This window comes from Triticum urartu, chromosome 7A, assembly GCF_056163025.1.
Source record: "Triticum urartu cultivar PI428250 chromosome 7A, HENAU_Tu73, whole genome shotgun sequence".
NCBI classification, from domain to species: Eukaryota; Viridiplantae; Streptophyta; class Magnoliopsida; order Poales; family Poaceae; genus Triticum; species Triticum urartu.
Genome location: NC_141879.1, coordinates 16,569,801 through 16,583,006, shown reverse-complemented (window position 1 = coordinate 16,583,006; position 13,206 = coordinate 16,569,801). Strand labels below are relative to the sequence as shown.

General features: G+C 46.7%; 1 pseudogene; it reads right to left on the bottom strand.

Moving 5' to 3' along the window:
* Positions 1–1,945: 1,945 nt before the first annotated feature.
* LOC147956998 (uncharacterized) lies at positions 1,946–2,990 on the bottom strand (annotated as a pseudogene).
* Positions 2,991–13,206: the final 10,216 nt, after the last annotated feature.

The following is a 13,206-nucleotide window of genomic DNA, read 5'->3' as shown; positions in this document are numbered from 1 at the left end:
GCTTCCGCAGTCGGTCTGCATTGGGTACGTAGACAACACTCTCCCCTCGTTGCTATGCATCACATGATCTTGTGTGTGCGTAGGAATTTTTTTGAAATTACTACGAAACCCAACACCCGGGGCCTCATCATTGGCTGATGATGGCATATTCGCCTCGAATCGGACACCGGTCGGGCGTGTGGACGTGCGCGTGGGCGTGCTGGAGTCCACGCTGGATCCCGCGTCAGGCCTGGGACCCGCGCCAGGTTGGCGAACCGGGTCACGCCGCTTGTACACAAGCGGTTGGCCGCGGAACCGTTCGCCGTCCCGATGAGCCGCGTGCTGACGCATGCTGGGCGAGGATTGGTGCGGAGCCGCCACCATTGGAGAGGAGACGTGTGCCGCGCGTTAGGCTGGAGATAGCGACACGGTCGGCGGGCGTTGTCTCTGGCGCATCTACCGCACCTGCCGGCGCGGACCCCAAGGAGGATCGACTGGGCTACTACTACAGAGCCGATCCCGAGGAGGATTTGCCTCCCAGATGCGGACACATGAAACATGGGTCAGCCGATGCGTTTTTTTTACTGATTTCACCATTGTTTTGGATGTTCTCTCTTGTAGCATCATTAGGAAACTCATGCACACCATTAGTAGCAGGATTAGTCAACGATTGATCATCATAATTCGGACCCCCTTGATCAATACTGGTGAGATGAGTGGGTAGGAGGAGAATCTCTTCTCGAAGGTGAGCGTCGGTGTTTGGATGTAGAGTGGCGAATGGAAATTTTGTTTTGTCAAAAACAACGTCACGAGATATATAAACGCGACCAGTGGACACATCTAAGCACTTGACACCATTGCGTTGAGGGCTATTCCCTAGAAAAACACATTGCTTGGAGAGGAGCATGACTTTGCGTTTATTGTACGGGCGAAGATTGGGCCAACAAGCACACCCAAAAACACGAAGGGATTTGTAGTCTGGTTTTGTGTGAAGAAGTGTTTCTACCGGAGTTTCATTGTTGATGACTCGACTAGGAAGCATATTGATGATATGAAAAGCGGTAAGAAAACCCTCATCCCAAAACTTGAGAGGCATGGAGGCCCCTGCCAAGAGAGCTAGCCCAACAATGTGCCTGTGCTTACGTTCGACAGAGCCATTCTGTTGATGAGCATGAGGACACGAAACATGGTGTGATATGCGAAGTGTTTGGATGAAGGAGTTTAGTTTTTCATACTCCCCCCCAGTCCGATTGCACTGCAATAATTTTGCTAGCAAATTTTCGTTCAACCAAGGCTTGAAAGTTTCGAAAAACTTGAAATACATCGGATCTCTTTTTGAGGAGGTAAATCCATACAAATTTTCTATAGTCATCTATGAAGCTAACATAATACTCGTGTCTACCAACAGAAGTAGGGGCAGGACCCCACACATCAAAGAAACTTAATTGAAGTTGTTTGGTAGAAACACTAGTAGATATTGGATATGGTAATTGATGACTTTTGGCACATTGACTTGAATCACAAATAGTTTCAACATTGCGCTCACCAATAAATGGGAGTTTATTTTTCCTAAGTAATCTTTCGACTAAAGAAAAAGCAGCATGTCCTAATCGATTGTGCCACCGTGTTGACGAGACTTTGACAACACCATTGGCTTGTTTATTGAGTCTCCTAAGCTCCGGAATCAACGGGTAAAGCCCTCGAACACAACTACCTCGATAGAGAAGCTTCTTCGTTGCCTGGTCCTTGATCAAATAGAAGTATGGATGAAATTCGAGGAAAACATGATTATCAATGGCAATTCTTTGAACGGAGAGAAGACTTTTAGCAGCACTACGGACATGAAAGATTCTCTTAAGATGAATTGGATGATGAGGGGTACGAAAAATGGAATGACCAATGTAACTAATCTGCATACCTTCTCCACTTGCCGTGTGGATGTGATCTTTGCCACGGTACTTTTCCTTCATCGTGACCTTCCCAAGTTCATTGGTTATGTGATTAGTGGCACCACTATCAACATACCAATTTGTGTCGATGCCGTAGGATCCATCAGCTGCGGCAGCCACCTTTTCTTCATCTTGGGAGTCATCATCTTCTTCATCATAACGATACCAGCTATCCTTCGCGGTGTGCCCGGGCTTACCACAAATTTGGCAGCGGGACATCTCTGATCGGGACCGATTTGGACCGCCACCACAGCGACCGTGGGATGCGTTGGAGTGGACGTTGGAGCTGTCGCCGCCGTTGTTGCCGCCACCACCGTGTCCTCCAGATCTCCCCTTGTTGTGGGAAGAGCCACAGCCACATGATCCACCACCGCGGCCGCGCACCGCGGCGTTGACAGAGGAGCGGAAGCCGCCGCCCGAGTGGTTGAACTAGGCCATGCGCTGGTCGAAGTTGCTGAGCATGGCGTAGAGTTCGTCAAGGGAGACCGGTGTGACACGGGCATCGAGGGCGGAGACGAGGGGCTGGTAGTCGACGTTGAGCCCGTGGATGATGTAGGAGATGAGCTCGTCGTCTTGGATGGCCTTTCCCGCAGGTGCAAGCTTATCGGCGAGGCCGTAGAGCGAGGCGAAGTAGGCGACAACCATCTGGTTGCCCTTCTGCGCGTTGATGGGCGTCGTCCTGATGTTGTTCACACGGCTCATGGACTGCGACAAAAACATACCTGCCAACGTGGTCCAGAGCGTGTGCACCGTGGTGACCGTGGTCACCGTGACGAGCACCTCCTTTGAGAGGGTGCTCAGCAAGTAGCCCAACACCTGTTGATCCTCCCGGACTCAGATTGGGTGGAGAGGGTTGGGCGAAGAGCTTTCTTTGGCATCCTTGTCCTTGGTGATATGAAGCCTGGCCGGCTCCGGCGTGATGCCGTCGACGTAGCCGAAGACACCGGCGCCACACAGATGGGGAGTGACCTGCGTGCGCCACAACACGTAGTTCGTGCGTGTTAGCTTCTCGGTGACCTGTCCATTGACGGTAGGTTTGGAGGAGCGGGAGGAGGAAGACATGGCTAGGCTTGGGTAGATGGGATCTCATTAGATGGGAAGAGATGGGGCTCTGATTACCATGTGCGAACTAGCGGAACGTCTTGCCTTGCTCAGGCCGATGGGTTAGTGTTAAATAGATGGGGCGCACCTCCCATAACAGCACATACATGCGGTTAAGATTACAAACTTGGAGATTAAGAAAGGAGATAGAGATAAAAGGTTACATGAGATAAACATGATACCCTAACAACCTAACTATCTCCTAGTAGATGCGCCTGTCATGTAGCGTGACATGTTGACGTGTTTAACACTACTTTCTCCCCTAAAGTAGAAGACGCCTCTAAGCTTGTGACACTGCCAAAATGCTTCATCCAAGATTGAACACTGTGAGTCAAGGGCCTGCTCCCTGAAGCAGAACAAGGCAGTGCTGAAACAGAGCAGCCAACAACCGATGAGTCAGTCAGTCAGGTGACGATGGGCTTCAGGCAAAGATTAGAGGCGGGTCCACCAGCCATCAAGTCAGCTACGCTCAAGACGTCTGGACTACTTTTTTTTCGAAAAGGGGGGACTCCCCGGCCTCTGCATTAGAGTGATGCATACGGCCATCTTATTAACCAAATAAATAGGTTCCAACAAGGTTCCAAAGTCTCCAACTGACAAAACAAAAAGGAAAGCTCACACAGAGCTAAAAGGGCTAGAAACACCAACTAGCCAAGAAAAAATGCCACAACCGGCTGGCTAAATATAGATAGGTAAACTAATTGTCTATCCTATTAGAGCTAAAAGGTTACATGAGATAAACATGATCCCCTAACAATGTGTGCTCGTCGTCACCTCTAGGAATGTCAAGCTGTAGCCCCAAATATGGGTCCACCACCTCATCAACCAAGACACGAGCATAGCCCGCTGGAATCCGGTTGAAATGGAAGGTTGCCTCGGGGGGTATTGTAAAAGCAACGGCGTCCGCCACCTTCATGGATATATTCTTCATTTTGAAGTGTAGCTCGCAGTTAGTGTTCTCCATGATGTCATCCACGGGGTATCTATCCAGCATTGCGTCGCCCGGGGCAGAACCCATGCTGCTTCTCGGCATGGATGGGGCGGTGCTATCCAATGCTGGATCATCCGCTAGCTGCTGCAGCTTCTGAGTCCCCCTTTGCTGGCTAAGTGAGTCGATCTTCTCCTGCTGCCACTGGAATTTGACTGCCAAGTCCGCGTGCGCTGATTCTAGGCCTTGAAGGCGTTCATAATCCAGCTTCCTCTGCTCCTCCTCCATCTTCCTCTTCTTCTCCTCCGCAATCTTCTTTCTCGCACGGGTTCTGTAGTCGGCATTCCAGTCCGAAAACCCCTCAAACCACGGAATAGCGCCCTAGCATTGTGTTCTTCCTGGGTGTTCAGGATTTCCCAGGGCACGCGTAAGCTCGTCGTTCTCTCTGTTGGGCTGGAACACCCCCGATCGAGCCTCTTCTATTTCAACAAGTAGCTTATCTTCGGCTCCTTTCAGACATGCCTTCTTCGAAACTTTGCATGTCTTCGGGTCCAACTCTCCCCCCCATGCGCATAGAACCAAGTCCTCCACCTGGGGGCCCAGCTCCTAGTAACCGGAGTGACACCTGCATCCTCCATCTCTTTCTCAGACTTATCCCACTTAGGCATTGCCACCGCGTAGCCACCTGGCCCCAGCGTATGGAACTTATCCTTTTTTTGGCATTCTTCTTGTTTATTCTCGACCTTAGCTAATTCTGAATCCTTGAATTTCACGAAATCATCCCAATGAGCACTTTGCTTCTCTAGTGTTCCCTCGAATACTGGAGTCTTCCTTCCTCCCTTGACGTACTTGTCCCATACACGATTCTTGTGGTTGTTGAATGCAACCGCCATCTTCCTAAGAGCAGCGTCCTTAACTTTCTCCACATCTGCATCTGTGAAATGATCTGGTAGGGTGAAATGTTCCATGAGAGTTTCCCAAAGCAGACCTTTTTTTCTGTCGTCGACAAAAGTAACATCTGGACGTGGCTTTGCTGGCTCTCTCCATGCTTCAAGGGAGATCGGGAGTTGGTCCTTCACAAGAACTCCGCACTGACGAATGAACATGTTCGCAATCTTCTTAGGCACTAATGGTTCGCCATTAGGTTTGATGGCCTCGATATTGTACTTTACGCCCTCCTTCAACTTTTTGTTCGGGCCTCATTTCTTGTTTGCTGAAGATTTGCTCGATCCGGATGGCTGAAAGAAGAAAGATCAATTCGTTAATATATCTTCAAGTCATTTAAAACATGTGATGATCACCAGATGCCTGCTTATATAAATATATATACCTCGCCGGTCTTTGTTGTTTCAAGATCAACATTTTCTTCGTCATCATCAGAATCATAGTTCATGACTTCATCAATTCGGTCGTCGCGATCGAATATCATTTCACCCTCCCCGGTGTTGTTTAGAAATTCGGAGCCGTCATAATCTTCTTCATTCTGATCATCATCTGGCCCGCGAGGATGGCGTATGATATCAAACAGGGTCTCTTCTCCCTCTCTGCCGGTGTTGTCCGCCATAGCTTTTATTTAACTAATCCAAAAGAAATACAAAACAATTTCGTATTCAAATTACATCGTCTCGAATAATAGATATAATCTCGAATACATCGTCTCGAATAATATATAATCTTGAATACATCGTCTCGAATATTATATATCGAATACATCACTGGCTAGGTAGCTAATAAAGATCGAATACTATAGAAGAATCTAGGCCACTCGTGGTTCCTGCGGCGCGGGCGGTGGACACCCAAAGAGAAGGAACCCTCACAGGATCATAGCTCAAGTGAGATCCCTGAAAAAACTGCCAGGTATTGGAGAACATGCCGCCCTCTAACGCAACCATGTAGCGATGGACGTGCTCGTCCTCCTCCCTGACACGGCGACGTACCACCTCCAGCGGGGCCGGCTCCCTCCGCACCGAAAGTGGCCCACGCGAACGCCACCAAAGGAGATCAGGGTCGACGACAGGACCCGGGGCCGGGTTCCTCATCAAGCGGCATGCCCCTCCAGGCAGCACCTCCCAGTGCCAGCCCGGCGGAGCCCAGTCCCGGACATGGGTCCTCTGAAGCAGGACGTCGTCGCGAACGGGTCGACGGCGAGGATGCGGGCCGGGCATCGTCGACAACAAATACTATATGCAAATGTAACACTAATTATGCTATCATTGCATATGTCAAAATTCTATATGCTATTTCATACTAATTAAGCATCTAACACTAAAAACAGAAAAAACAACTTCTATACATCCATTAAAAAACAGAGCATTCATACATATATACATATATACTAGTGAAAAAATAATAATCTAAAAAATCTAAACACTAATTATATAAAAACACTAAAAAATTCCTACATATATACTAATTAAACACTAATTATATCCATCTAACATGCATTCATATATATATATATACTAGTGAAAAAATAATAATCTAAAAAATCTAAACTAATTAAACATACAAAATACGTATATACTAATAAATACATGCATTCATACATATATACGTGTGTGTGTGTGTGTTCATCATGCTTGTGTGTGTGTGTATGGGCTCGGGGAGGGGCAGCGCCCATGGTGGCCGCCGGGGGCAAGGCAGAGGGGTTAGAGGGGGAGAGCTCACAGCGGGGCGACGGCGACGGCGAGGCGACGGCCGGGGGCGGCGACCGGCCGGGGCATGACGCGGGGACGGCGCGACGGGGACGGGCTCGGGGCGGCGACGGAGACGAGGGCGGTGATGGGGACGGGGGCGACGACGGGGACGGGGGCGTCGATCGATCGGGGCGGGCGGTGCTTCAATGGGGAAACGGAAGAAGAAACAGAGGGAGAATGAAATTTTTCAAAGTATTGTATATATAGTAGGCACCTTTAGTACCGGTTGGAGCCACCAACCGGTACTAAAGGCCTGTTTTGGCCATGCCAAGCGGCGGGAAGGGCAGGCCTTTAGTACTGGGTGGTGGCTCCAACCGGTACTAAAGACCCCCCCTTTAGTACCGGTTGGTGCCACGACCCGGTACTAAAGGGGGTGCGCTGACGCAGGTACGGTGCGGCAAGTTTAGTCCCACCTCGCTAGGCGAGGGGCGTCCGCACTGGTTTATAACCCCCTGTGCAGTAGCTCTCTCGAGCACCTCTCCAAAGCAGGCCTACTGGGCCTACATGATCTATGCTGCCCTATGGGCCTACTGGGCCATTGCGGGCCTGCATCCTGGCCCAACAATAGGTTGCGTTTCTAGTCGTATGCAGGCCGCTCTGGCCCAGTAGGCGGGCTTTTTTTATTTTTTTGCTTTATTTATTTGAGTTGCTTTTTTTTCTGTATTTAGAGTTTATTTGCGAATATTTTTGCTTTAGGTACAAAAAATTACAAACTTTCTGTTAGTGCCCGTAGTTTTCAAATTTGAATATTTTAAATTTTGAATTATTTGCAATTAGTGTGAATCACTAGTTTGTGAATAACTTAACTCTAAAAATCAGTAAAGGCATGAAAGAATTTGTTTGCACATAAAATTTCTTCGCGTTTCAAATGCCAAAACACATAACTACCCTAACTATTACAGAGATTCCCTCCTGGATGTGAAACACAGAAGAAAGTGATGATAGTGAAGCCGATCACATCCGAGATCTTTGGGTGTGAAACTTTTTCTTCGCGTGTGTCCCTTTGCGCCATAACCATGGAAAATCTTCATCATTTAACGGGATGCTCGGGTCAATATTCACTGTGAATGGAGCAATATCATCAAACTTTTCATAATCTTCTGACATGCCTGTCTTGTCATCCACTCCCACAATGTTTCTCTTCCCAGAAAGAACTATGTGCCGCTTTGGCTCATCGTACGATGCATTCGCTTCCTTATCTTTTCTTTTTCTCGGCTTGGTAGACATGTCCTTCACATAGAAAACCTGTGCCACATCATTGGCTAGGACGAATGGTTCGTCTGCATACGCAAGATTGTTGAGATCCACTATTGTCATTCCGTACTGCGGGTCTTCCGTTACCTCGCCTTGTGTCATATTGACCCATTTGCACCGAAACAAAGGGACCTTCAAACCACGTCGATAGTCAAGTTCCCATATGTCCTGTATATAACCATAATATGTTTCTGCATCAAAGCGGACACCACTGTTTTGGTTGGTGCTCTTCTTATCTTGGGCGATCGTGTAAAATGTATTACCATTTATCTCGTACCCTTTGAAAGTCATTATATTCGAACATCGTAACTGGGACAGCAAGTACATGTCATCTTCAATAGAGGCGTCATGCATAGTACGTGTCTGCAACCAGCTGGCGAAACTCCTAGTTTGTTCACGTGTAATCCAGTCATCAGACCACTCCGGGTGTTTGGAGCGTAGCAAATTCTTGTGTTCATCCATATACGGAGCCACCAAGGAGGAATTCTGTAGAACTGTGTAGTGTGCTTCAGTGAGAGAATGTCCGTCCATACATATTATTTGTTCCCCTCCTAGCGTGCCTTTTCCATCTAGTCTGCCCTTATGCCGCGATTCAGGAACACCAATCGGCTTAAGGTTAGGAATAAAGTCAATACAAAACTCAATGACCTCCTCATTTTCATGGCCCTTGGAGATGCTTCCTTCTGGCCTACCACGGTTATGAACATATTTCTTTAAGACTCCCATGAACCTCTCAAAGGGGAACATATTGTGTAGAAATACAGGACCCAAAACGTTAATCTCTTCGCATAGGTGAACTAGGACGTGTGTCATGATATTGAAGAAGGATGGTGGGAACACCAACTCGAAACTGACAAGACATTGCACCAAATCATTCTCTAATCTTTGTATGATTTCTGGATCGATTACCTTCTGAGAGATTGCATTGAAAAATGCACATAGCTTCACAATGGCTAATCGAACGTTTTCCGGTAGAAGCCCCCTCAATGCAACCGGAAGCAGTTGCGTCATAGTCATGTGGCAGTTATGAGACTTTAGGTTCTGGAACTTTTTCTCTGCCATGTTTATTATTCCCTTTATATTCGACGAGAAGCCAGACGGTACCTTCATACTAAGCAGGCATTCAAAGAAGATTTCCTTCTCTTCTTTGGTAAGAGCGTAGCTTGCATGACCCTGATGTATGCCGTCTTTTTCGTGCATACGTTGCTGGTCCTCCCATGCCTCAGGTGTATCTTTTGTCTTTCCATACACGCCCAAGAAGACAAGCAGGGTCACACAAAGATTCTTCGTCACGTGCATCACGTTGATTGCGGAGCGGACCTCTAGGTCTTTCCAATAGGGCAGGTCCCAAAATATAGATTTCTTCTTCCACATGGGAGCGCGTCCATCAGCGTCATTCGGAATAGGTTGTCCACCAGGACCCTTTCCAAAGACCACCTTCAAATCCTTGACCAGATCATGTACATCAGCACCAGTACGGTGGCGAGGCTTCGTCCGGTGATCCGCCTCACCTTTGAAATGCTTGCCTTTCTTTCTTACGGGATGCCTGCTCGGAAGAAATCGACGATGTCCCAGGTAGCCAAATATATACTGTCGGTATCGTCCAAACAGTGCGTGCATGCACGGTATCAGGGGCGGACGCACGTTGAGCTCAGTGGGGGCTAATGCCCCCACTCGATTTTTGCCCCCCTTAATACTAGGCCCATAGTACAAGGCCTTGCCCCCACTCAACCCATACTCTTTTCCCCCACTCGTTTATTTTTCCTGGTTATTTCCAAACAAAGCCCGTATGTGAAAAAGAGAAACAAGTCAGCCCATATGGCTTGGACACGTACGAACTACCAGCAGGCAGGCTTCGCAAAACTCCGTACGCGGAAGCGTCGCCTTCCGCTCGTGAATCGCGTGAGCCGGAGTCCGGACGCGACCCGCCGCCTGTGACCTGTCTCTTCCACCCAGTCGGCCAGACGAGATGTGACGTGCCCTCGCCAGCTCGCCTTCGATCTCCGGTAATCGCCGTCGATCTAAGTATGTACACGCTGCCCAGCCGGTGGCCGTTCTTTGCTCCTTGCGCCTTTAATTTATCAAAGGTCAGCCCTAGCCCTAGGTTCAGTTCATCTTTACAATCTTCTGTTCCAATTTTTAAATTAGTGTTCTTATCCAATTTTCATGTTGGAAATCAGTGAGTTTTACTTTTGACGATTCAAGCAAGGTGCTTCTGCGATTTCATATAGATCGGGTAAAAGAAAAAAAAGACATGGTGGTGTGTTTTATCAAAAGGGAAACTAGGTAAAAAAACTAAAAGAAAAAAATGAAGAGAAAATAAGGAAAAACAACTATGTTGACGCCTGGTCGACCAAAACACCATTGATAGGGGGAGCTAAATGAAGAGAATTTTTTTGGCAAAATCTACAACTGGCAACACCCATGAATTTTGTTGATTTGAACTAACTTTCTACGAATCCATCTAAAAGAAAGAGAAGTACATATTTCCTTTGCTTTGTAGAAAAGAAAATTTTGGATATTATCCCTAATGAGGTGATAGTTATACAATTCCATGGAAAAAATCGTGAGTGGGACGAAACAGAATGAGGTGATACGCTCAAGATTATTTCTCACTAAATTTTACATGTTTTCTTCTTACAAATTGCATGCCATAAATTGTATTCAAGACTAAAAAATGGCATATTGATATTTCTCAATTTACCAGGTCATGATTAGTTTACTTTTACTTTGGCGATCAGCTTATCGTAATTATGTGTGATGAAATTATATTATAAGGAAATATATGATATTTTATTCTTCTTAGGCACTATATGTATGCTTGTGTAGTTGTGTCGCTAGTTTTTATAAATGATTTAGCCATTAGTTCTTACACTATCTCCCTAAAAAAATCCCTATACATCTTTGCCCCCTCTCAGTTTTCACCCTGGCTCCGCCCCTGCGCGGTATCCCTTGTTTGTCTGTCCTGAAAGGTTACTGAGAGCAGGCCAATCATTGATGGTCACGAACAGCAACGCCTTTAGGTCAAATTTTTCCCCCATGTGCTCATCCCACACACGTACACCTGTTCCATTCCACAGTTGTAAGATTTATTCAACTAATGGCCTAAGGTACACATCAATGTCGTTGCCGGGTTGCTTAGGGCCTTGGATGAGCACTGGCATCATAATGAACTTCCGCTTCATGCACAACCAAGGAGGAAGGTCATACAAACATAGAGTCACAGGCCAGGTGCTATGGTTGCTGCTCTGCTCCCCAAAAGGATTAATGCCATCTGCAGTTAGACCAAACCATACGTTCCTTGTGTCATCTGCAAACTCCTTCCCATACTTTCTTTCGATTTTTCTCCACTGCGACCCGTCAGCGGGTACTCTCAACTTTCTGTCTTTCTTACGGTCTTCTCTGTGCCATCGCATCGCCTTGGCATGCTCTTTGTTTTGGAACAAACGTTTCAACCGTGGTATTATAGGAGCATACCACATCACCTTGGCAGGAATTTTCTTCCTGGGGTGCTCGCCCTCGACATCAGCAGGGTCATCACGGCTGATCTTATAGCGCAATGCACCGCATACCGGGCAAGCATTCAAATCCTCGTACTCACCACGGTAGAGGATGCAATCATTAGGGCATGCATGTATCTTCTGCACCTCTAACCCTAGAGGGCAGACAGCCTTATTTGCTTCGTACGTACTCTCGAGCAATTCGTTGTCCTTTGGAAGCATATTCTTTATCATTACCAGCAACTTTCTAAATCCCTTGTCAGATACACCATTCTCTGCCTTCCATTGCAGCAATTCCAGTGTGGTGCCCAGCTTTTTCTTGTCACCTACGCAATTCGGGTACAACATTTTTTTGTGATCCTCTAACATGCGCTGCAACTTCTTCTTCTCCAAATCACTTGCACGGTTTCTCTTTGCATCGGCAATGGCCCGACCTAGATCATCAACGGGCTCATCTGATGCCTCTTCTTCAGCTTCTTCCCGCATTGCCGGCTCGGCTTCTTCCCCCATTGTTGTATCATCGTATTCTGGGAACCCATGGCCAGGATAGCTGTCGTCGTCCTCTTCTTCTTCATTGTCTTCCATCACAACCCCTCTTTCTCCGTGCTTGGTCCAAACATTATAGTGGGGCATGAAACCGGACTCAAACAGGTGGACGTGAATGGTTCTTAACGTAGAGTAATTATGACCATTCTTACGGCCAGCACATGGACAAGGCATAAAACCATCCGCCCGCTTGTTTTCCTCAGCCGCAAGCAGAAAAGTATGCACGCCATTAATGAACTCGGGAGAGCATCGGTCATCGTACATCCATTGCCGACTCATCTTCAATACACAGCACCGAAAACACCAAATTAATACAATACATAAAGTTCATACAACACTTAAATGCAACAAACAAATAACTCTCTAGCTAAAGCATTTAAATGCAACAACAAATGCGATCAAGATCGCAACTAAGGTAACAATTGATCCAACAGCGTAATGATACCAAGCCTCACTATTGATGGCATATTTTCTAATCTTTCTAATCTTCAAGCGCATTTTCTCCATCTTTATCTTGTGATCATCGACGACATCGGCAACATGCAACTCCAATTCCATCTTCTCCCCCTCAATTCTTTTCAATTTTTCTTTCAAGTACTCGTTTTCTCTTTCAACTAAATTTAACCTCTCGACAATAGGGTCGGTTGGAATTTCCGGTTCACATACCTCGTAGAAAAAATATCTATGTCAACTTGATGGGCATAATTTGTCATAAACACGAAATGCAACTAGTTTTAAAAGAGAATATACCACATCCGAATCATAACAAGGACGAGGGCTGACGGGGACGGATATCAAAACCATGGCACTATGTATAACAAACAACGTACGGGTAAGATAATTATACGAGTAACTATATATCCAGATCACAGAAACATCAATTTTTATATAAAATTTCATGAACAAGAGGCTCACCACAAGGTGGTGCCGGCGACGGGATGATGCGGGCGATCGACGGTGGTTACGATGGAGATTTAGAAAGCACTAAGTAAACCACACCTACATATGCAAACTAAGTGTTATTTTGACCTCAGTTTGCATATAAATCAAATACTACCACATATAATTCCTCCCAAATTACTAAAACCCACAATTAATCACTATATAAACCAATGCAAGAGCTAATCTAGCAATGAGAGATGAAAGGACAAAGTTGCTAACCTTTGTGATCATTTGAATGGATGGGGGCCTGCAAATCTTGACAAATTTGGGGCAAATTTTGTGATGAACTCGAGAGGAGAAGGGAAGAACAG